This window comes from Anolis carolinensis, unplaced genomic scaffold, assembly GCF_035594765.1.
Source record: "Anolis carolinensis isolate JA03-04 unplaced genomic scaffold, rAnoCar3.1.pri scaffold_7, whole genome shotgun sequence".
NCBI lineage: Eukaryota > Metazoa > Chordata > Lepidosauria > Squamata > Dactyloidae > Anolis > Anolis carolinensis.
The window spans coordinates 9,424,860-9,451,754 of NW_026943818.1; positions in this window are offsets into that span (position 1 = coordinate 9,424,860).

Below are 26,895 nucleotides of genomic sequence, written 5' to 3' on the forward strand. Positions count from 1 at the left end.
CCTTTATGCACCGAAAGCACAAGCAAAGCACCCCTGACAGATGGCCACCAGCCTCAATGAGAATAATAATAATAATAATAATAATAATAATAATAATAATAATAATAATAATAATAGCAGCCCAGGAGCAAGCCATCAGAACACATGCATTTAAGGCCAAGATCAAAAAATCAGCTGATGACCCAAAATGCAGACTGTGCAAGGAAACCGATGAAACCATTGATCATATCCTCAGCTGCTATAAGAAAATCGCACAGACAGACTACAAACGGAGGCACAACTATGTGGCCCAAATGATTCTTGGAACTTATGCCATCTAGATGGTCTCATAAGGCTTTAGCTAAGCAAAGAGCCCTTCAAAGACCATCTAGACGACCCCATAAAACCATAGGTAAGGAAAGGGACCCTCAAAGGCCATCTAGATGGTTTCATAGGACCATAGGTAAGGAAAGTGACCTCCAAAAGCCATCTAGAAGGTCTCATAAGGCCGTAGCTAAGCAAAGAGACCTTCAATGACCAACTAGACAATCTCATAAGACCATTGGTAAGGAAAGGGACCCTCAAAAGACATCTAGAGGATCTCATCAGGCCATCAGAAGACCATAGATAAGGAAAGGGACCCTCAAAAACAATCTAGATGGTTTCATAAGACCATAGGTAAGGAAAAGGGCCCCCAAAGGCCATCTAGACAATCTCATAAAACCATAGGTAAGGAAAGGGACCCTCAAAGGCCATCTAGATGATCTCATCAGGTCATCAGAAGACCATAGATAAGGAAAGGGACCCTCAAAGGCCATCTAGATTGTCTCATCAGGCCATCAGAAAATCATAGGTAAGGAAAGGGACCTCAAAGACCATCTAGATGGTTTCATAAGACCATAGGTAAGGAAAGGGACCCTCAAAGGCCATCTAGATGATCTCATCAGGCCATCAGAAGACCATAGATAAGCAAAGGGACCTCAAAGGCCATTTAGACAGTCTCATAGGACTATAGGTAAGGAAAGTGGCCTCCAAAAGCCATCTAGATGGTCTCATAAGGCCGTAGCTAAGCAAAGAGACCTTCAAAGACCATCTAGACGATCTCATAAGACCATAGGTAAGCAAAGAGACCTTCAAAGACCATCTAGACAATCTCATAAGACCATAGGTAAGTAAAGAGACCTCCAAAAGCCAGGTAGACTTAGGTCAACCCTAAGTCTAATGTTTAGGAGAGGGGCCAGGTCAATGATCTTGGAGGACTACATCTGGCCCACGGGCCTTAGTTTGGGGACCCTTGATCTACAGGGTGGAATTAAAGCAGTTTGATGCCACTTGAACTGTGTCAATGTTATGGAGTACTGGGAGTTGTAGTTTGGTGAGGCACTAGCTCACTCTATAATAGCATTGAGCCATGGTAGTTCAAGTGAGGTCAAACTGCGTTCTTTCTGTAGTAGACACACTCAGAGATGTTCAAATACGGGCAGAAGAAGATGGAGCTATGGCTGTTTCCTCCTCGAACAAGAAGAAAACTACCATCATTATTTGTGAGGCAGAAACATAAGGGTTTCCGTCCTTAGATTAAACCCTGGACTGCATCTCCCAACTTGGTGAAATTTCTCTTCTCCCAACGAGGCTGTTCAGACCCCTTCCTCTCCATTCCTTCTCCCCACTGTTTGTTTTGCTTGGGAGGTTGGATTAACATTGGTCTTGACTTTTCCCCTCTTATTATTTAAAGGGCGGAACAATATTTTCCTTCGCTTGGGAAAAGGACAAAGTTCAGGGAAGGCACTTGACCCGCTTCCAGTCCTCTTCCTTTTCCCCACCGCTGCCTTTTCCCTTCTGGGCCATGTCGAAAAAGATGGACACATTTCATCGGCAACATGAAAACTTGGAGCATTGTGGAGATGTGGGGCAGAGGAAACTCTCTTTCTAAATCCCACCGCTGCCACCAATATGTGGTGATGTGGGGCAGAGGAGGAATCTTGTTATTTATTATATTATTATATATTTAACTATATATCCGCTGCCACCAATATAAATATGTTTTATTTTACCACTGCCACCAATTGTGGAGATGTCAGGCAGAGGGGAATTTATCTTCTTTATTCTTCTTATTTACTTTAGATGGTATCGTAACTTAGTTTTGAATATATGTGACAGAGACTTGGATATGGAAGAACAAAAAAGAAGTTTATTTCAGGCACAGAGCTTAGTGGTTACAGTAACTTCTTTAGAGGCACTTAGATAATGGTTTCAAAGTTATGAACTGATCACTTTGGATCTAACTGGGATTACTTCCCCTTACTACTCAGACTCTACAAATAAACCTAAACAAGTCTCCTAACTTGCTTAATTCAACACCACTAGAGAACTGAGTTTCCCTGTTTTCCCTAACTTGGAACCAGTGTCTTCCCTGTGACTAAAAATCACAGACTAAACTGTTTTTTAAAACATTCCCTCCTTTTCTTTCAAACGGCGGTTGGCTCCACCCTCGTTACTATGGCAACCTGCCTCAGAATGCTGAGCTGGTTACCATCCCCCACGCACTGGTAACTAATACTTACCCTTTTAAACATAGCCAAACATCACTTTTATAAAGCAAAATTAAACAAACATGACATCTATAAATCAAAATAAAAAGACACTTCTTTACAAGCATTGTGACACCTCCTGAATTCAGGACGAATTGTGGAGATGCTCATCAAAGCACAAAATCATTTCCCTTTTTTTCTGATACGAAAATATTATTCCATTGACTCAACCAGGCAACTGCATGCATCAGATGCAAGAGAGAAATGGATGGGTGCATCTACACAATAAAATCAATGCAGTCCAATAGCACTTGAACTCCCATGGCTCAATGCTGTGGGATCTCAAAGTTGTAGTTCTACAAGGCCTTGAGCCAAAGAGTGCTGGTGCCTCACCAAACTGCAACTCCCACAATTCTACAGGTAGTTCAAGTGGCATCAAACTGCATTCATTCTATACGCATCCATAGATATACCTCCAGTCCAGCACCTATGGAGTGTTGTTGGTTTCAAGTATAAGAGACCCACCAAACCAATGGGTTTTGCCTCTGTGTGGCCGTGGCCATGGCAATCCAAGTGATGCCAAACTGTATTAATTAGAGAGTGTAGATGATAGGGCTGTGCACAGATCTGTTTTTCAAAATGGGCTTTGGCTGGTTCGGCTCTTTTGGCCTCTTTTTTCCCAGCCACAACAGACCACGTGGCTGCCGACCACATCTACTTTCAGTTTCATTCGGCTACACGTGGCAGCCGCGCACTCAAATGGGGTTTCCCTGTGAGCCCTGTCTGTTGATCCAATCAAAATGGGTGGTTTCTTAAGTCTGATGCCTTAAACCCAGGTCTTATGGAAGGATCTGAGGAGAAACAATGCCAGAAAAGGTAGTTTCTTAAGTCCAGTGCCTTAAACGCAAGTCTTATTGAAGGATCTGAGGAGAAACAATTCCAGAAAGGGTGGTTTCTTAAGTCTGATGCCTTAAATCCATATCTAATTGAAGGATCTGAGGAGAAACAATGCCAGAAAAGGTAGTTTCTTAAGTCTGATGCCTTAAACCCAGGTCTTATGGAAGGATCTGAGAATAAATGATGCCAGAAAAGGTGGTTTCTTAAGTCTGATGCCTTAAACCCATGTCTTATAGAAGGATATAAGCAGAAAGGGTGGTTTCATAAATCTGATGCCTTAACCCAGGTCTTATTGAAGGATCTAAGGAGAAACGATACCAGAAAGGGTGGTTTCTTAAGTCTGGTGCCTTAAACCTAGGTCTTTTGGGAAGATATAAGCAGAAAGGGTGGCTTCTTAAGTCATAAACCCAAATCTTATTGAAGGATCTAAGGAGAAACTATGCCAGAAAAGGTGGTTTCTTAAGTCTGATGCCTCAACCCAGGTCTAGTTGAAGGATATGAGGAGAAACGATCCCAGAAAAAGTGGTCTCTTAAGTCTGATGCCTTAATCCAGGTCTTGTTGAAGGATATGAGGAGAAACGATCTCAGAAAAAGTGGTCTCTTAAGTCTGATGCCTTAACCCAGGTCTAGTTGAAGGATATGAGGAGAAACGATCCCAGAAAAAGTGGTCTCTTAAGTCTGATGCCTTAATCCAGGTCTTGTTGAAGGATATGAGGAGAAATGATCCCAGAAAAAGCAGTTTCTTAGGACTGATGCCATAAATATGATGGAAAGGGGAGCCTGGGAAGTTCCCCCGTTGCCGCCAATGAGCCGGATCTTCCCGGACCAAAAACTGATCTTCAGCTGACAGATCAAAAAAAGGATTTTTGCCCACTTGGAAGGAAAACGGATTGGGGGAGGGCACTCAATTTGGGACTCCAAAAAACGGAATGGGATTTAACCGAATTGCACACCCCTAGTAGATGCATCTTTTGGTCTGCTGTTGGTCCGACAAAATCAATAGGATTTGTGTAGTTTCATCATTCAAGGCACATCCACACTGTAGAATGAATACCATTCGCCATAGCTCAGTACTACGGAATCCTTGGATTTGTAGCTTGGTGAGCACCAACTCTCTTTGGCAGAGAAGACTGAAGACCTTGTAAAATCGCAACTCTCACGATTCCAAAGCATTGAGCCACTGCATTCCACGTGGTGCCAAACTGCATTCATTCGACTGTATAGATGCACCCCTAGGTCTCTTTTAGGGCGTTGGGCACAGACCTGGATATTATTGGTAGACTTTGCCTAATATATATGTATATATTTGGATGGGCGTGTATGCGTTTGTTCTTCAGATTGCTACCGAGAGATAGGAAGCCCAAGGGGGAAATGGCAAGTTTGTTATGCTTGGAAATCAATTCATCATGAAGATGTTAATGCTAATCAGATCGTCTCTTCACACCGCCGGAGCCAAATCTCCCATAGATCTTCCTGGTAGCCAGATCTGTTCCTCATTTAAAGCTTGCTTTGAAATGTTATCTTCCCAGCTTGTTTGCTGTTTCCTCTTTTTAATTTTTTTTTTTAAAAGAGAGAGACCTCATCTGCTGAACAGTCTTTCTCGACGAACCTCGACCATGTGGTCCCGATTTAGACTGCGGAAACATTTCACGCATCAGAAATAGCCCAGTTGGTCAAGTTGGCTTCTGCAAATCCTTGGAGCTGGTCTTTGGAGGTTGTACAAGGGTTGAATGGAAAGGAATGCCTCCATCTTCGTTATTTGGGTTTGGATGGGAATATTTTAATAAATCAAACGCAGAAATAATCCTTAGAATGTGCTCTGTAACTACCACTATTCACTTTTCCACATAATCACCAGACAATTCAATACATTTCTGCCAACGATGAACAAGTTTTCTGAAGCCGTCACGGAAGAAGTCGACACTCTGTTTCCGCAACCGACGTCTCGCAGGACCCATCGTGCACAGATCTTCCGATCGCCAAGCAAAGCAATCATGTGATCCACACGTTCTTGTGAAATGCCGATTCTGCATGAGACATACGACGATTGTCCTGAATCCATCAGTCAACCTTTTGCTTGTGAAACTCGGTGGTTGCTGTCACAGGACGTCCAACTCTTTGTTTGTCATGCAAGTCAGATGTTCCCACCTCAACATCTTTAAACTTACTCGCCCAACAACGCACAGGACTCACATCAACACAATCCCCATAAACAGCATGCATTCTCGGATGAGGTGACACTTTCTGCTGTTAAGAATTCAGTGACTGCTTAAGTGACTGCGTGTTCATTTTCCAATACTTTTGCAGGTTTGTGATCCCACCAGTTCTTTGCTGCTGGGAGGTGGTACTTGAGGCATAAGTGCCAATGGATCATTTGGGCCACATAGTTGTGCCTCTGTTTGTAGTCTGTCTGTGCGATTTTCTTACAGCAGCTGAGGATATGATCAATGGTTTCGTTGGTTTCCTTGCACAGTCTGCATTTTGGGTCATCAGCTGATTTTTCGATCTTGGCCTTAATTGCCTTTGTCCTGATGGCTTGCTCCTGGGCTGCAAGGATCAGCCCTTCTGTCTCCTTCTTCAGGGTCCCATTCGTGAGCCAGAGCCAGGTCTTCTCCTTATCAGCTTTTCCTTCAATTTTGTCAAGGAACTTTCCATGCAATGTTTTGTTGTGCCAGCTGTCAGCTCTAGTTTGTAGTGCGGTTTTCTTGTACTGGTTTTTTGTCTGCTGTGCTTTGAGGAGTTTCAGATTTTTGACTTCAATCAAAGCAGGTTCTTCACTTATTATTATTATTATTAATAATAATAATATATTATTATTATTGTATGACACAGCAAACAAGATAGATATGCTGGATTTCGTATCACAAAATCACAAGTCAAGCACTTCCCAAGTGTCTAGGACTGTGTGATGTATTTTCGGATGATGTTCGCAGATCCCAGTCGGTTGGCCTTTTGCAGTTGGCAAATTATTATTATTATTATTATTATTATTATTATTATTGGGGTCCCGACCCCCAGGTTGAGAAACACTGCCATAGATGGAAAGTACATGCTTGTGTCTCGAAAAGTTTAGGCTTCAGGTGGTTCCCGGTCACATGATAGGCCACTCCACTTACTCATAACCAATCTGCTTTGTTTATTTTATTTCCTTCTGTTCTGGACTGAAAGCAATGTTTTTAATTCAAATCCCTTCATTATGTTAAGTTGGATAATGAAGGGTATGTGTGCCAAGTTTGGTCCGGATCCATCAAGCCATGTAAATTACAAATTAACCATACCCACTTTGGACTTTCACATGGAGATCATTATTATCCTGCTTTTCTCCCAAAGGAGAGAAATTTCCTCAACTAACTACGTTTCTTAATTTAGGATTATGTCTTCTTTCTTCTGAAGCTCATTCTTTCCCGGAGTGTTTTTCAGGGCCTGTGCCAGCTTCTCTGGTGTCCTGATTCAATTACATAAGTTCTGTCTGGAAAATCCCCTCGGATTCAGCCCTTCAAAGGCAGCGTTGTCGTTGCCCAAAGGCTGCCCTTTAACCCTCCGATTTGGGCATGCCACTGCAAACGGAGGGTACGGATACAGACAACAACTGTCCCCCGAGGAGACAAAACCCTTCACGGAAAATTGCTGTTTCCACCCAGATGAAAGGGAATCGCGGCCCTTAACACCCATGTTCTTTTTTTAGACATCAAGGGTGTGAAGAAGGAGGGGGGAAAAGAAGAAATTCCGACACTTCTGGCAACCACAGATCCACTTGAGATAGAGGAACGATTTCAATATTTCCATCTAGCTCAGTGGTTCTCAACCTGTGGGTCCCTAGTGTTTTGGTCTACAACTCCCAGAAATCCCAGCTGTTAGGATTTCTGGAAGGCCAAAACATCTGGGGACCCACAGGTTGAGAACCACGGAGCTGTGGTATCTGTCATTGGCTAAGCGAACGAACCCAAAGGGTGCTCACCAATGCGTCTTCTTCAACTTGGAAAGAAGTCACGGGTGACACAGCAAACGAGATAGATATGCTGGATTTCATATGACAAAATCACAAGTCGAACACTTCCCAAGTACGGATTTAGCTGTTAACATTCACTATGCTTCTGGAGACATACTTGTGTGCACACAAACAGTACATCTACACTTCTTGAGTTTTTTAAAATAATTTTCTTAATGCTATTCCATTTTTTTTGGTATTTTTAACGTTTGCAAACTAATTCACAATAATAACGATAAAAATAAGTACATCTACTCACATTTGCATGTTTTCGAACTGCTAGGTTGGCAGAAGCTGGGGCTAACAGTGGGTGCTCACTCCATTCCCCATAAATTCAGCAGCTCAGCACTTTAACACACTGCGCCATCAGGGGCTCCCATAAGAATACAGTTGTTATTATTATTATTATTATTATTATTATTATTATTATTATTATTATTATTTTATTGTATGTCACAGCAAACAAGAATGACATGCTGGATTTCGTATCACAAAATCCCAAGTGTCTAGGACTGTGTGATGTATTTTCAGATGATGTGAGCAGATCCCAGTAGGGTGGCCTTTTGCAGTTGGCAGATCGTGATTTTGTCAGTGTCTATTGTTTCCAAGTGCCGGCTGAGATCTTTTGGCACGGCACCCAATGCGCCGATCACCACTGGGACCACCTGCACTGGTTTCTGCCAGAGTCTTTGAAGTTCAATCTTGAGGTCCTGATAGCGGCTGAGTTTTTCCCGTTGTTGTTGTTGTTGTTGTTGTTGTTGTTGTTGTTGTAGCTCCCAATGGCACAGTGGGTTGAAGCCTTGTGACTTGAAGGTTGGGTTGCTGACCTGAAGGCTGCCAGGTTCGAATCCAACCCGGGGAGAGTGTGGATGAGCTCCCTCTATCAGCTCCAGCTCCATGCGGGGACATGAGAGAAGCCTCAGACAAGGATGGTAAAAACATCAAAACATCCGGGCAATGTTCCCAGGGCAACGTCCTTGCAGACAGCCAATTCTCTTGCAGTTTCTCAAGTTGATCCTGACACGAAAAATTATTATTACAGTAGAGTCTCACTTATCCAACATAAATGGGCCAGCAGAATGTTGGATAAGCGAATATGTTGGATAATAAGGAGAGATTAAGGAGAAGCATATTAAACATCAATTTAGGTTATGATTTTACAAATTAAGCACCAAAACATCATGCTATACAACAAATCTGCCAGAAAAAGTAGTTCAATACGCAGTAATGCTACGTAGCAATTACTGTATTTACGAATTTCGCACCAAAATATCATGATATATTGAAAACATTGACTACAAAAATGCATTGGATAATCCAGAACGTTGGATAAGTGAGACTCTACTGTTGGCAGATTGTGATTTTGTCAATGTCTATTGTTTCCAAATGCCAGCTGAGATCTTTTGGCACGGCACCCAATGTGCCCATCACCACCGGGACCACCTGCACTGGTTTCTGCCAGAGTCTTAGCAGTTCAATCTTGAGGTCCTGATAGCGGCTGAGTTTTTCCTGTTGTTTTTCATCAAAGCGACTGTCACCTGGGATGGCAACATCAATGATCCAAACCTTTTTCTTTTCCACAACTGTGATGTCTGGTGTGTTGTGTTCCAGAACTTTGTCAGTCTGGATTAGGAAGTCCCACAGTATCTTTGCGTGCTCATTTTCCAAGACTTTTGCAGGTTTGTGATCCCACCAGTTCTTTGGTGCTGGGAGGTGGTACTTGAGGCATAAGTTCCAATGAATCATTTGGGCCACATAGTTGTGCCTCTGTTTGTAGTCTGTCTGTGCAATTTTCTTACAGCAGCTGAGGATATGATCAATGGTTTCGTCGGTTTCCTTGCACAGTCTGCATTTTGGGCCATCAGCTGATTTTTCTATCTTGGCCTGAATTGCCTTTGTCCTGATGTCTTGCTCCTGGGCTGCAAGGATCAGGCCTTCTGTCTCCTTCTTCAGGGTCCCATTCGTGAGCCAGAGCCAGGTCTTCTATTATTATTATTATTATTATTATTATTATTATTATTATTATTATTATTATTATTAATTGCCTTTGTCCTGATGTCTTGCTCCTGGGCTGCAAGGATCAGGCCTTCTGTCTCCTTCTTCAGGGTCCCATTCGTGAGCCAGAGCCAGGTCTTCTCCTTGTCAGCTTTTCCTTCAATTTTGTCAAGGAACTTTCCATGCAATGTTTTGTTGTGCCAGCTGTCAGCTCTAGTTTGTAGTGTGGTTTTCTTGTACTGATTCTTTGCCTGCTGTGCTTTGAGGAGTTTCTGATTTTTGACTTCAATCAAAGCAGGTTCTTCACTTTGCTTTACATATTCTGCCAGGGCATGTTCTTCTTCTTTGACTGCTTGCTTTACTTGTAAGAGTCCTCTGCCCCCTGATTTTCTAGGCAGATATAGCCGGTCAACATCACTGCGAGGGTGCAGTGAATGATGGATGGTCATGAGTTTTCTTGTTTTTCTGTCCAAATTGTCCAGTTCCGCTTGTGTCCAGTTTATGATGCCAGCAGTATATCTTCTGACAGGTATGGCCCAGGTGTTTATGGCCTTGATGGTGTTGCCTCCATTGAACTTGCTTTTGAGAATTTTTCTGACCCTTTGTGTGTATTCTTTACTGACCACAGTTTTCACATGTTCATGCTTGATGTTGTTCAGCTGTAATATGCCCAATTATTTATAGGCCTCTGGCTGGTGACACTTTATTGTTTGGCCATTAGGCATATTTATGCCCTCACTTTCAATGATTTTTCCCTTCTTCAATGCCACTGTTGAACATTTGTCCAAACCAAACTCCATGCTGATATCAGTGCTAAAAATTCGGACAGTGTTGGTCAGAGACTGGATTTCAGTTTCCGTTTTCCCATACAGCTTCAGGTCATCCATGTACATCAGATGCGATATTTTGTGAGAATTCTTAGATGTTTGATAGCCGAGATTTGTTTTTTGTAAGATTGTTGACAGAGGGATCATGGCAATAATGAAAAGCAGAGGGGACAATGAGTCTCCCTGGAAAATTCCTCTCCTGATGTTGACAAGTCCATAGCTTTCATTTCCAACAAACAGTTCAGTTTTCCAGTGCTCCATCATGTTTTCAATAAAGGTGCCAACGTTTTTACTAATCCCGATGGCGTCCAGGCACTTGATGATCCAGCTGTGTGGGAGTGAGTCAAAGGCCTTTTGGTAGTCAATCCACGTCATGTGAAGATTAGCTTTTCGGCTCTTACAATTCTCCAGAATCATTTTGTCAATCAATAAGAATTAATGGTCAATTAATAAATCAATAACATTTGTTCAAGCCAAACTCCATGTTGATATCAGTGCTAAAAATTTGGACAGTGTTAGTCCAAATTTAGCAGAGGGGAAAATGAGTCTCCCTGGAAAAATCCTCTATTCTCCTTCTTCTTCTTCTTCTTCTTCTTCTTATTATTATTATTATTATTATTATTATTATTATTATTATTATATCAAAATGCGTCATTTTGTCCTCCAAAACTGCACTCGACTTATACATGAGACTGACTTATACAAGAAGTCGTCTTACACATCACTATATATGGTCAATGAGACCTTCCTATGTGGAGCACCCCAGTCCTGAATTCACGGGGATGGATGTCGGATGAAACTGGCTGCTTTCGTATGCTTCTCAAGGCCTGAAGCTGATCATTTTTTGGAGCACAGCATGTCGGATTAGATGCTCCATTGGCCTGATCCAGCCGGGCTTTGCATTACAAGCAGATTGCCGGAGGGGGGTGCGGATGTCAAAGGCTTCACTGCAGTCGAAGGGTGCGCCTGACATTAATCCAGCCGAACAGCGGGAGCCCTGTGTAGTGTTTGTCACAGATCGCAAACGGGAAGCTCTTTGACAAGATGCGATGAACATCTTCCTTCCCGAATTGGCCCATCTGACTTGCATCTGTTCACTGCTGCTGGGGTTTCCCTCTGCTTCTTGGCTTCATCCTTTCCAGGGAGATATTGCTCTTTCCTTGTGCAGCTCCTTGCCTCTCCATCTCTATTTCGTAGTTGGGAAAAAGAACGCAGGGGAAGACAAGACAAGGTGGAATATGGGGAAAGGATTGCGATATGATGATGATGAAGATAGTTAAATGCACCCTCATAAAAACATGCAGTACGGTAGAGTCTCACTTATCCAAGCTAAACGGGCCGGCAGAAGCTTGGATAAGCGAATAACTTGGATAATAAGTTATTATTTGGAGACACAGACATTGGATGACCAGCCTCATTATAATTATAATTCTATTCTGAATGTTATTAGGTTCCTTTCACTGGGATATTTTAATCCAATGATTTTATCTTATACTAGCTGTGCCCGGCCACGCGTTGCTGTGGCGAAGTATGGTGGAAGGGCCTTGAGTCTACACTGCCATATAATCCAGTGCAAATTAGATAATCTGTGGAAGAAGCCTAAGTGAGGCCTAAATCTGCCTGTCCTCTAACTGAACCCTGGCTGTCCCTTGGCTGAGTTAGTTACTAGGAGACCAAGTGGGCAGAGGTTAGCCCTCTAAACTGGCAGCAATTGGATATAAACAATTATTGCTCTCCCACTAATTAGGACTTTATTTTTCTTTTCTTTTTGTTGTATCAACCTAGAGGCGTGGATGATGGGTTGTGCTGTCAAATTTCGAGGTTGGGGGACCTGTAGTTTTGTTGTTTTGTGGGTCGCCGTGATGCCATCACTCATTTATATATATAGATTGCTGCTATAGTCCCCCCCACCTTTGAAGTTGACTGAATTGCATTGGTGGTTGTTTGATATTACAGTAGAGTCTCACTTATCCAACATAAACGTGCCGGCAGAACGTTGGATAAGCAAATATGTTGGATAATAAGGAGAGATTAAGGAAAAGCCTATTAAACATCAAATTAGGTTATGATTTTACAAATGAAGCACCAAAACATCATGTTAGACAACAAATTTGGCAGAAAAAGTAGTTCAATACGCAGTAATGCTATGTAGTAATTAATTACTGTATTTATGAATTTAGCACCAAAATATCACGATATATTGAAAACATTGACTACAAAAATGCGTTGGATAATCCAGAATGTTGGTTAAGCGAGTGTTGGATAAGTGAGACTCTACTGTATTACTATTGATATTATTACTGTTGTTTAAATCTTTGTTTTAACTTGTTTTATCATCTTCTTGTGTTTTAAACTGTGTATATTGTTAATGTATTTGCGCTGTTACTTTTGTAACATTGTGAGCCGCCCCGAGTCCCCACGGGGAGATGGTGGCGGGGGTATAAATAAAGTTTTATTATTATTATATTATTATAAGGAGGGATTAAGGAAAAGCCTATTAAACATCAAATTAGGTTATGATTTTACAAATTAAGCACCAAAACATCATGTTATACAACAAATTTGTCAGAAAAAGTAGGTCAATACGCAGTAATGTTATGTTGTAATTACTGTATTTATGAATTTAGCACCAAAATATCACGATATATAGAAAACATTGACTTCAAAAATGGCTTGAATTATCGTGCCTTCTAACCCTTCGTCTAAGTCGTTAATAAAGATCCTGAACAGAACCGGGCCCAGGACGGAGCCCTGCTGATGGCACTCCACTTGTCACTTCTTTCCATGATGAAGACGACGCATTGGTGAGAATCACCCTTTGGGTTCGTTCGCTTAGCCAATTACAGATCCACCTAACCGTAGTTTTGTCTAGCCCACATTTTACTAGTTTGTTTGCCAGAAGGTCGTGGGGGACTTTGTCGAAGGCCTTACTGAAATCCAGGTACGCTACATCCACGGCATTCCCTGTATCGACCCAACTCGTAACTCTATCGAAAAAAGAGATCAGATGAGTCTGGCATGACTTGTTTTTGGTAAATCCGTGTTGACTATTAGCAATGACCGCATTTGTTTCTAAGTGTTCGCAGACCACTTCCTTAATGATCTTTTCCAGGATCTTGCCTGGTATCGACGTGAGGCTGACCGGACGGTAATGGTTTGGGTCGTTCATTTTTCCCTTCTTGAAGATAAATAGGGACCACATTCGCCCTCCTCCAATCTGCTGGGACTTCTCCCGTTCTCCAAGAACTCTCGAAGATAATTGCCAGTGGTTCTGAAATAACTTCCGCTAGTTCCTTCAGTACTCTTGGATGTAGCTGATCTGGCCCTGGGGACTTGAATTCGTTTAGAGCAGCCAGGTGTTCCTGGACAACTTGTTTCCCTATTTGGGATTGGATTTCCCAAATCCTTCGTCCATTCCATGTTGCTGAGGTTGAAGATGGCTTTCTTTTTGTGAGAAGACCGAGGCAAAGAAGGCATTAAGTAGTTCTGCCTTTTCCCTGTCCCCTGTCGCCATCACCCCATCTTCTCCTTGCAGAGGCCCTATCGCCTCCTTGTTCTTCCTTTTTCTACCGACGTAAGCAAAAAAGCCTTTTTTGTTGTTTTTTATGTCCCTGGCAAGCCTGAGCTCATTTTGCGCTTTAGCCTTGCGAACCTTTTCCCTACAGGAGTTGGCTATACGTTTGAATTCTTCTTTGGTGATTTCTCCCCTTTTCCCATAGCCATCGCTTTAAGTGAGCACCAAAAGGGCCTCAACTGCAAATCCTGGGGAAAATACACCTGCCAATCCCAAAGGTATTGCACCTGTTGACTGTATCGCCGCCGTGCCTTAATAAAAACGGCACAACGTCGGGAGCTGTTGACAATACGGCACGTCTCTGCGATAGTCCTCCTTGATCCGCTCGCAATCTTCACGAGCGTCTTGGGAATCCGTCACTAACCGGAGACACATTTCCTCGCTTGCCACCAACTCCAGTTGGAATCGAGGAATTTCTTTTTGGTATCTTTCCAAGGAAAAGTCTCCTTGGAAGGTCTTAGAAGGAGGAGGAAATATCCAATGTGGTTTCAATACAGGAAATAACGGAATTTAGCAAACGGGTTCGATCCCGCCCCAAACAGAGTCACAACTCTCGACTCCAAATAAATACAACATTGGAAGCCCAGTTGTGCCAGTTGGGTCACTAAGTGATGGAGGAGGTTGATTCTATCCTAAACTCCACGAAAAACTAATCATCGTGACGCTTTTGGCCTTTGGAAAGGGGGGAAAACAAACCCGAAGAAACCTGTTCCCGGCAAGAACAGCTGGTTCAAATTAGGCAGGTCGGTTTTCGGAGTCTGGACAGTGTCATTAGGAGAAAAGCAGAATTTCGCCATTAAGCGTAATGAATGAATTAATGGATGACTTGTGCTCCTCAAAGGGGGGGAAAAAGCAACTTAAGTCAAGTTATTAACGCGGCCCACCTGCGCTTGGCTTTCTGACTCGGCCGTTTAACTACCCCATTAAGTCTCGGAGGCAAGTCATCTTGAAAGTGAATATGAGTTTTCTGAAGGAGGCCTTTAACTAGCTTCATATAATTCAATTAGAAGGCACAGGCAGCATTCTTGGGCCAAACGCCGGGATGCGAGGGCTTTCATCTCCCGTAATGAAGCGCAGACAACCAGGGTTAATATAGAATCCGACCCAAAGCCAGCCTTAAAAGCGGCCAGCCTCTTTCTCCATCCAAAATAATACAAACACACCTAGACAAGTAATGGGACGCTTTGCGGGTTATTTGGCACAAGGGTGCCGTCGATTCCTTCCTCTCCAATTTGACTCGGGTGTGCCATTTTTTTGCAAATGCTGGGAGGTCATATATACACATTTCATCTTGTTCCCTTTCAACCTTCTCTTTTCCAAGCCAACCATGCAAAGTTTCTTGGCTTGGCTGTCAGACCTTTGAGGATTTTAGGTGGTCCTTCTCTGGACAAGTTCCAGCTTGGTCCATCTTCTTGAATGACAATTCCCAGTACGGCACCAGGCTGGTAAAGGGGTTGGTGCTCATCTCCGTTTCTAGACCGAAGAGCTGGCATTGTCCGTAGACACCTCCAAGGTTGTGCGGCCAACATGACTGCATAGAATGCTGTTACCTTCCTGCCATTCCCTTCTAGGTGACCTAGATAGGATTCCCCTAGGTATGAGGTTGCAAGGCTATTCAATGGTATTCAAGTTGGCCAACAACGGAGTCCCCTAGGTATGAAGCAGCCAGGCTTTGAAACTGCAAGGCTATTCAATGGTCTTCAAGTTGGTCAACAATGGAGTCCCCTAGGTATGAAGTTGCAAGGCTATTCAATGGTATTCAAGATGGCCAACAACGGAGTCCCCTAGGTATGAAGCAGCCAGGCTTTGAAGCTGCAAGGCTATTCAATGGTCTTCAAGTTGGCCAACAATGGAGTCCCCTAGGTATGAAGCAGCCAGGCTTTGAAGCTGCAAGGCTATTCAATGGTCTTCGAGTTGGCCAACAATGGAGTCCCCTAGGTATGAAGTTGCAAGGCTATTCAATGGTATTCAAGTTGGCCAATAACGGAGTCCCCTAGGTATGAAGCAGCCAGGCTTTGAAACTGCAAGGCTATTCAATGGTATTCAAGTTGGCCAACAATGGAGTCCCCTAGGTATGAGGTTGCAAGGCTATTCAATGGTATTCAAGTTGGCCAACAACGGAGTCCCCTAGGTATGAAGCAGCCAGGCTTTGAAGCTGCAAGGCTATTCAATGGTATTCAAGTTGGCCAACAACGGAGTCCCCTAGGTATGAAGCAGCCAGGCTTTGAAGCTGCAAGGCTATTCGATGGTATTCAAGTTGGGTAACAATGGAGTCCCTTAGGTAGGAATCAGCCAGGGTTTGATGCTGGAAGGCTATTCAATGGTATTCAAATCTGCCAAAAATTTGAAGTGGGATATAAGTAAAGATGTGTTGTTGTTGTTGTTGTTGTTGATGATGTTATTATTATTATTATTGTTATTATTTTTATTATTATTATTATTATTATTATGACACAGCAAACAAGATAGATATGCTGGATTTCGTATCAAAAAATCACAAGTCGAACACTTCCCAAGTGTCTAGGACTGTGTGATGTATTTTCGGATGATGCGTGCAGATCCCAGTCGGGGCCACATCCTTTGGGCCACATGGTTGTGCCTCTGTTTGTAGTCTGTCTGTGCGATTTTCTTACAGCAGCTGAGGATATGATCAATGGTTTCGTCGGTTTCCTTGCACAGTCTGCATTTTGGGTCATCAGCTGATTTTTCGATCTTGGCCTTGATTGCCTTTGTCCTGATGTCTTGCTCCTGGGCTGCAAGGATCAGGCCTTCTGTCTCCTTCTTCAGGGTCCCATTCGTGAGCCAGAGCCAGGTCTTCTCCTTATCAGCTTTTCCTTCAATTTTGTCGAGGAACTTTCCATGCAGTGTTTTGTTGTGCCAGCTGTCAGCTCTAGTTTGTAGTGCAGTTTTCTTGTACTGTTATGGCCATACAGCCTGGAAAACTGACAACAACCCAGTGATTCTGGCCATGAAAGCCTTTGACAATACACAAGAACAGTTTGAAACAGTTTGGGCTATGGAACCATGGAAACTGTAGCAGCAACCCGCTTGGGCAAAACATCAGGAGAGAATGCTTCTGGAACATGGCCATACAGCCTGTGTCCATGGATCAGCATGCCTTCTATTCCATCATCCAAGTCACAGATTTTGATGCTGGATTGCACTGAGACCAGGACAGAACCCGATGGCATCCCATCGGGTTCTCAATTGCAATTTGCTTTTCTAAAAAAAAGAATTGGGGTCACATAGGCCTACTTATTCCTTGGCAATTACGAGAGGCCGTTCCTTCTGTTGGCAGCTTTGAGGCCACATGTTCATTAAGTGGGTCCCCGGCCCCTTCCCCGATCCCAAGGTCTGAAGGCCTGTCATGTCACTCGGAGACCTCTGAGCCACTTAATAAATGCTTGGAGCAAATTCATGAGGTGGGGAGGCGGACGGCCAGATGTGAGAGGGCTTCTTCCCCTCCCTGTCATTCCCGTCCCGGTCGGTCCAAACCATCCAAGGCCCTTTTATCACTTTACAACTTGTTAATGCGGTGCCCCAGGACTTCTTCATCTGTAGTAAACATCTTAAGGAAATATGCCTCCCCTGGGAGAAACCCTTGATTTCCTCCGGGCCCTCGTGAATGCCGTCGGGGTCTTGTGTGTTGGTGTTTGGGTGTTTGTTTCTTTTGTTTTTAATAGCATGCAGGTGTCCTTTGGGGAATTTTCTCTGCCACTCACTCCCCCCCTTTTTTTTTTGCAATATAAAGTCCCCTGTCATAAAAGAGCAGGTAGGCTCTTCGAGGAGGGGAAATGTCTCTGTGTGTGTGCACCTGTCCATTGGCAAGGCAAAGGCACTTTGCCCGGCTCCTTTGGGCATCTCTCACCTGAGCAGCTCCAGGTAAGCTGATCCATTTCTCTTCTTACTGCTCCCAGTTGTCCAAAACAGTTTCAAAGGAGTCTTGTTGTATTCTGGGGCCTTCAAGTCTCCTGGTGATGGATTCCAGAGGGTTTTCTTAGGCCAGGATTAGGTGTCAACCTTGTGAATTTCAGAGCGTTTTCCTAGGTGTCTTGGAGAGCTCCTTCTTCTGAGATATGGTTTCCATCAGAAGTGAGAGAATTGGCCGTCTACAGAGACGTTGCTCAAGGGACACCCGGATGTGTCATCTGGGAGGCTTCTCCAATGTCCCCGCAAGCTGGAGCTGACAGATAGGAGCTCACCTCATCTCAGATTCGAACTGGCAACCTTCAAGTCAGCAACTCAGTCTTCAGGTCAGAACTTCATCCGGCACAAGGATTGAATCCTATCCTGATTCTGATTTTCTTCAAAGACCAGATAATATTAGGTGCCTTCAAGTCACTTGTGTTGAGCCCATAAATTTAGGGTTTTCTTTAAGTCAAGGAATCCTCAGAGTTATTTTTGCCAGTTCCTTCCTCTAAAACATAGTGTGCAAGACTTGTTTTTTCTTGGTGGTCTCCCATCCAACTACTAACAAGAACTGATTTTGATTTTATTCAAAGTTCAGATAATATTTGGTGCCTCTAAGTCAAGAATGTATTTTTTGCCAGTTCCTTCTTCTAAAATATACCCTGCAACACTTGGGTTTCGTTGGTGGTCTCCCATCCAACTACTAACAAGAATTGATTCTGATTTTCTTCAAAGTTCAGACAATATTAGGTGCCTTCAAGTCATTTGTTGACTTGTGTTGACTCCATGAATTTAGAGTTTTCTTTAAGTCAAGGAATCCTCAGATGTATTTTTTTGCCAGTTCCTTCTTCTAAAACATAGCTTGCAACACTTGGGTTTCATTGGTGGTCTCCCATCCAACTACTAACAAGAATTTATTCTGATTTTCTTCAAAGTTCAGACAATATTAGGTGCCTTCAAGTCGTTTGTTGACTAGTGTTGACTCCATGAATTTAGGGTTTTCTTTAAGTCAAGCAATCCTCAGATGTATTTTTTTGCCAGTTCCTTCTTCTAAAATATACCCTGCGACACTTGGCTTTTCTTGGTGGTCTCCCATCCAACTACTAACAGGAACTGATTCTGATTTTCTTCAAAGTTCAGATAATATTAGGTGCCTTCAAGTCGTTTGTTGACTAGTGTTGACTCCATGAATTTAGGGTTTTCTTTAAGTCAAGGAATCCTCGGATGTATTTTTTGCCAGTTCCTTCTTCTAAAATATACCCTGCGACACTTGATTTTCGTTGGTGGTCCTCCATCCAACTATTCTTCTTTCCTTCAAAGTTCAGATAGGTTTAGGTGCCTTCAAGTCACCTATTGACTTCTATTGGTGCCATGAATTTGGTGGTTTTGCCATCTCTTCCTCTCAAATATGTCCCACAGGACCAGATATATTTCCATCCAGGTACAGGTGGATAATTTCAAGATCCCAAAGGTTGTGGATCATTTCAAAATCCCAAAGGTTGTGGATCATTTCAAGATCCCAAAGATTGTGGATAATTTCAAGATCCCAAAGGTTGTGGATCATTTCAAGATCCCAAAGGTTGTGGATAATTTCAAGATCCCAAAGGTTGTGGATAATTTCAAGATCCCAAAGGTTGTGGATAATTTCAAGATCCCAAAGGTTGTGGATAATTTCAAGATCCCAAAGGTTGTGGATAATTTCAAGATCCCAAAGGTTGTGGATAATTTCAAGATCCCAAAGGTTGTGGATAATTTCAAAATCCCAAAGGTTGTGGATAATTTCAAGATCCCAAAGGTTGTGGATAATTTCAAGATCCCAAAGGTTGTGGATAATTTCAAGATCCCAAAGGTTGTGGATAATTTCAAGATCCCAAAGGTTGTGGATCATTTCAAGATCCCAAAGGTTGTGGATCATTTCAAGATCCCAAAGGTTGTGGATAATTTCAAGATCCCAAAGGTTGTGGATAATTTCAAGATCCCAAAGGTTGTGGATCATTTCAAAATCCCAAAGGTTGTGGATCATTTCAAAATCCCAAAGGTTGTGGATAATTTCAAGATCCCAAAGGTTGTGGATAATTTCAAGATCCCAAAGGTTGTGGATAATTTCAAGATCCCAAAGGTTGTGGATAATTTCAAGATCCCAAAGGTTGTGGATCATTTCAAGATCCCAAAGGTTGTGGATAATTTCAAGATCCCAAAGGTTGTGGATAATTTCAAGATCCCAAAGGTTGTGGATAATTTCAAGATCCCAAAGGTTGTGGATAATTTCAAGATCCCAAAGGTTGTGGATAATTTCAAGATCCCAAAGGTTGTGGATAATTTCAAGATCCCAAAGGTTGTGGATCATTTCAAAATCCCAAAGGTTGTGGATCATTTCAAAATCCCAAAGGTTGTGGATAATTTCAAGATCCCAAAGGTTGTGGATAATTTCAAGATCCCAAAGGTTGTGGATAATTTCAAGATCCCAAAGGTTGTGGATAATTTCAAGATCCCAAAGGTTGTGGATAATTTCAAGATCCCAAAGGTTGTGGATCATTTCAAGATCCCAAAGGTTGTGGATAATTTCAAAATCCCAAAGGTTGTGGATAATTTCAAGATCCCAAAGGTTGTGGATCATTTCAAAATCCCAAAGGTTGTGTATCATTTCAAAATCCCAAAGGTTCCCTGATCCAAAATTGTCCACATTGATGGCTGCAAATGGATGGTGGCACTTTTGCTTTCTGATAATTCATTGCGTACCAACTTTGTTTCGTTATTTAAAATATTGTGTACACGATTCCCTTCGGGCTATGTCTATGGGGCGTAATTTCAAGCTTTGACACGAGATCTCATTATGGATCGGGAAGGATTTCAAAATACGGATTCCTTCTGCTACTATGCATTTTGGAGAAGGGTGTCTGTCGAGATAGACTTGAGAAACTGCACGTCGCTTCTGGTGGGAGAGAATTGGCCGCCTGCAAGGACGTTGCCCAGGAGATGTTTTACCATCCTGTGAGAGGCTTCTCTCATGTCCCCGCATGGGAAGCTGGAGCTGACGGACGGGAGCTCACCCTACTCCCCGGATTCAAACCAGCACCATTTGCACCACTGACTATTATTCTTCTTAACTTCCAAGATCGGACAGTTATATGATGCTTTTCAGGGATTTGGGCAGATTCAATGCACGTTTATTTGTTTGTAGTTCGGATTCGAAATGGCTCTTAGAAGAGACACGACTATAGCTGATGTTTATAGTTTTTGGAGTCCTTGTTTATTGAAAACCAAGCTCCAATCTATTCCAGAGTTAAGACCAGTTGGAAGAAAGCCCTTCTGATGACTTATTATGCAAAACTAAAGCAGATATTGAAACTCAGACCATTATACTGAGCTACTCAGAGAACCCGTAGACGAATGATTGTGATTTTAAAAGGGATAAAATGTGGAAAAGTATATATAGAATAATACCCTGTAGATCCATAAATAAAACAGATTGTATTGTCAAGAATTATCCTGTAATTGGAGAGCTGTTGGGTCGGTCCATAGTTTAAAGAACTATCTAAATCCAATCCAGTACAAATGAAGATTCTCACCAAAATCTGCAAGTTGTAAGAACAATTGGATGTACCGTATATGCTCGAGTATAAGCCGATCCGAATATAAGCCGAGGCACCTAATTTTACTACAAAAAAAACTGGGAAAACATTGACTCCAGTATAAACCAAGGGTGGTAAATTTCAGAAATAAAAATAGATACCAATAAAATTACATTACCATATATACTCGAGTATAAGCCGACCCGAATATAAGCCGAGGCACCTAATTTTACTACAAAAAAACCTGGGAAAACATTGACTCCAGTATAAACGAAGGGTGGTAAATTTCAGAAATAAAAATAGATACCAATAAAATTACATTACCATATATACTCGAGTATAAGCCGACCCGAATATAAGCCGAGGCACCTAATTTTACTACAAAAAAAAACTGAGAAAACATTGACTCCAGTATAAACCAAGGGTGGTAAATTTCAGAAATAAAAATAGATACCAATAAAATTACATTACCATATATACTCGAGTATAAGCCGACCCGAATATAAGCCGAGGCACCTAATTTTATCACAAAAAACCTGGGAAAACATTGACTCCAGTATAAACCAAGGGTGGTAAATTTCAGAAATAAAAATAGATACCAATAAAATTACATTAATTGAGGCATCAGTAGGTTAAATGTTTTTGAATATTTACATAAACCTCAAATCTAAGATAAGACTGTCCAACTCTGATCAAATCCTTATTCTCATCTTCTTCAATGTAAATGTGCTTATGTATCCTTTTAATAATAATAGAGTAAAATAATACATGTAATAATAATAATAATAATAATAATAATAATAATAATACAGGAAAATAATAAATGTAATAATAAATAGAGTAAAATAATAAATGCAATAATAGCAATAATAATAAGACCAGAGTGAAATAATCAAAGTATTAATAATAATAAAAATAGAGTAAAATACAGTAGAGTCTCACTTATCTAACATAAACAGGCTGGCAGAACGTTGGATGAGTAAATATGTTGGATAATAAGGAGGGATTAAGGAAAAGCCTATTAAACATCAAATTAGGTTATGATTTTACAAATTAAGCACCAAAACATCATGTTGTACAACAAATTTGACAGCAAAAGTAGTTCAATACACAGTAATGCTATGTAGTAATTACTGTATTTACGAATTTAGCACCAAAATATCACGATGTATTGAAAACATTGACTACAAAAATGCGTTGGATAATCCAGAACGTATATATATGACGTTATATATCCACCAATATATATATATGTGCATATATATATACACACATGCAAACGTACACACAAACCAAACATATATACACACCAAACTTTACATGTATACACACATACATACAATTTTTACATACATACATATATCCACACACACACACAGAGAGTCTTTTTAAGGGGCAAAGCAGAACAACAACAACAACAACAACAACAAAACAATTAAAGAAACCAAAGGCTTTCATGGCCAGAATCATGGGATTGCTGTGAATTTTTTGTTGGTTTTTAAAACTCTAGAATCAGGACAGTAAATAAAGAACAACACTCAGAAAACAGGGGAATTCTAGACAGGAAACAACCAGGGCCAGATAACACCTCCCAACAAAGGATTCCCCCAGGCAGGAAGCAGCCAGACTTTCAAGCTGCAAGACCATTCAATGCTAATTCCAACACTGCAAAACAAGAGTTCTTTCTCCCACCCCTGGGCATTATTCCACTGGTATATATATATATATATATATATATATATATATATATATATATATAACCCCCACTTGCTTAGTTTCCAACAGACCTCACAACCTCTGAAGATGCCTGCCATAGAGGTGGGAGAAACGTCAGGAGAGAATGCTTCTGGAACATGGCCAAAAAGCCCAGAAAACTCACAGCAAAACCATTAAAGAAACCATATTTTTTGGGGGAGAGGGTGGATTTTTTTAACTAAAATTCCTAGACTCATAGAGGAGTACGTATAGTTATTTAAAATCGCTCGAGAAGCGAAAACACTGCTTTGGGTCCGAAATGGCAGGAAATACTTCCATATGTTCCTCCCACCTTTGTGGACAGCTATTAGTCACAATGAGTTACGGCAAAATTTTTGCATACGCTGACATCCTAACCCCGTTTTTCTTATTTTGCCCAGTGCCGAGTTCTGCGAAACTCCAATCTTCGACACCAATCCTTTCCTTACTTTCTCGTATTCCTATTCTGGGATTTAATTACAAGTTTAAATCAGAGCAACGAGTTAAAAGACGGGAACTTCAAGAGCTCGGAATTCCATATTAAAGCCACTCCTCCATTCAGATATACGTGGCATTAGATTTCTTTTAAGTTTCTATTCAAGATTACATACAATTTTTTTTTATTGTAAATACAGAACACTATATAACAAAATTTGAAAATATTTTCCGTTCCTGGTTTGAAAGTGTTATTTCCTGTTTAACGGTGCAGTACTTACGTTGAAAGTAGTTGTTGTATTCCAAAAACTTTGTTTTTGTGTTGAATTGGTTGGGACTCGAGGAGATATTCATTGAAAAACTAGAGCAAACGATGACCTGCAACAACAAAGTGTTTGCACTTTGATAAACTTTTCCCATGTTTTTATGATAGAACCAATTAGGAAACGATATTGATAACTCAGGAACATAAAGCATTTTACAATATTGTGTATAAAATGCTGTGAGTCCTTTCAGGGAGAGAGGGAGGGTTAACAATTTATTATTATTATTATTATTATTGTTGTTGTTGTTGTTGTTGTTGACAAAAATCATGTTACATAGTGCAATCGTGATCCAAGTCTGAACACCAAATGCATTGATGAATATAATTGTATACACAATATTGTAATATTTTACAATATTTTGTATATAATGCCCTGAGTCCCTTTGGGGAGAGAGGATGGGTTAAAAATAAATTATTATTATTATTATTATTATTGACAAAAATCATGTTACATAGTGTAATCGTGATCCAAGTCTGAACACCAAATGCATTGATGAATATAATTGTATACACAATATTGTAATATTTTACAATATTTTGTATACAACGCCCTGAGTCATTTTGGGGAGAGAGCGGGTTAAAATAAATTATTATTATTATTATTATTATTATTATTATTATTATTATTATTATTACTGACAAAAATCCTGTTACATAGTGCAATCGTGATCCAAGTCTGAATACCAAATGCATTGATGAATATAATTGTATACACAATATTGTAATATTTTACAATATTGTGTATACAACGCCCTGAGTGCCTTTGGGGAGAGAGGATGGGTTAAAAATAAATTATTATTATTATTATTATTATTATTATTATTGACAAAAATCATGTTACATAGTGCAATCTTGATCCAAGTCTGAACACCAAATGCATTGATGAATATAATTGTATACACAATATTGTAATATTTTACAATATTTTGTATACAACGCCCTGAGTCATTCTGGGGAGAGAGGGCGGGTTAAAAATAAATTATTATTATTATCCTTATCATTATTATCCTTATCAAATAATAATACTGTTTTTTACAGTAAGCATTCTATTAATAGGAAATACATTTTCTTTATAGGAAAAGGCATTCCCTGCATAAGAAAACATTTTCTACAAAGGAAAAATATATTAGAAAAACTTTTTTTGCCTAGGAAAAGTACTTTCCTCAAAGGAAAATCATTTTCTTGATAGGAAAATCATATTTTGCATAGGGGAATTTTCCCGACAGAAACAAATACTTTTGTGTAGACATGTTATTTTCTGTACAAAAAATGCAATTTCCTACAAATATCTTGTGTATGTGTTGTTGAATCACTGAGTTGCTGTGAATTTTCCGGGCTGTATGGCTATGTTGGGTCTATATTTATCTTTTTTTAAAATGAAGACTCAAACTCTATTTTTTGGGTTGTGTTTTAACTTAACGTCCTTCTCGCTGTATGAATAGTTGTGTTTTTTGATGGATATGAACCACTTTGTCTCCTTGAATGTGTTTCTTTTCTGTGTGGAAAATAAAATCTGTACACAGAAGTATTTTATTTCTGTGCAGAAAAAATGGTTTTCACCACACTGAGTCTCCTTTAAGAGAGAAAAAGTGGAATATATAATAATAATAATAATAATAATAATAATAATAATAATAATAATAATAATATTATTATTATTTGCCAACTGCAAAAGGCCACCCTACTGGGATCTTGCACGCATCATCCAAAAATTCATCACACAGTCCTAGACACTTGGGAAGTGTTCGACTTGTGATTTTGTGATATGAAATCCAGCATATCTATTTTGTTTGCTGTGTCATAATAAAATAATAATAATAATATAATAATAATAATAATCTGCCAACTGCAAAAGGCCACCCTACTGGGATCTGTGCGCATCATCTGAAAATACATCACATAGTCCTAGACACTTGGGAAGAGTTCGACTTGTGATTTTGTGATATGAAATCCAGCATGTCTATCTTGTTTGCTGTGTCATTAATAATAATAATAATAATAATAATAATAATAATAATAATAATCTGCCAACTGCAAAAGGCCACCCTGCTGGGATCTGCGCGCATCATCCAAAAATTCATCACACAGTCCTAGACACTTGGGAAGTGTTCGACTTGTGATTTTGTGATATGAAATCCAGCATATCTATCTTGTTTGCTGTGTCATACAATAAAATAATAATAATAATAATAATAATAATAATAATAATAATAATAATAATCTACTTTATTTATAACCCGCCCTCTCTGCCTGAAGGGACTCAATAATATAATGGATAATGTTATTTTTGTGATAAGTTACGGAGCAAGTGTGAAAATTTCATTTTAATTTTCTTATTCGAGAATCAAGGTTAAATCTTTTAGATTGCCATATAGTCTCACTTATCCAAGCTTAACGGACCGGCAGAAGCTTGGATAAGCGAATATCTTGGATAATAAGGAGGGATTAAGGAAAAGCCTATTAGACATCAAAATAGGTTATGATTTTACAAATGAAGCCCCAAAACATCATGCTATACAACAAATTTGACAGAAAAAGTAGTTCAATACGCAGTAATGTTATGTTGTAATTACTGTATTTACGAATTCAGCACCAAAATATCACGATATATTGAAAACATTGACTACAAAAATGGCTTGGATAATCCAGAGGCTTGGATAAGCAAGGCTTGGATAAGTGAGACTCTACTGTAGTACTATTTGGATTGAAATTGAGAAGAAACAAAAAGGGCAAAGTTTAAGAAGAACGGGCCCCGTTTTAACCCAAACGAAACTCCTTTGGAAGCAAATCCATGAGTCTAAATACATTTCAATGCTGAGCAAACACATTGAGAATGGGAATGTTGATTCCAAGTCATTACTATTTCTTTTTTTGGCAAAGCAACTGTACTCTAGTACTGCATTTCTAATATTTGAGTAAGAGGAGAAGGTATGGATTTACACATTAGAGAGAAAAGGAACGGAAGCGATTAGGATAAGTCGGAAAATTCAGATCTAGCCAGCTTCATGCTGAGCTCTATTTCTGCAATTGGGTTATTTTTTTTTCCTTATTATGACACATAATAATTATCATTATTATTATTGACACAAAGACATAGTATGGCACAGCAAACGAGATCTATATGCTGGA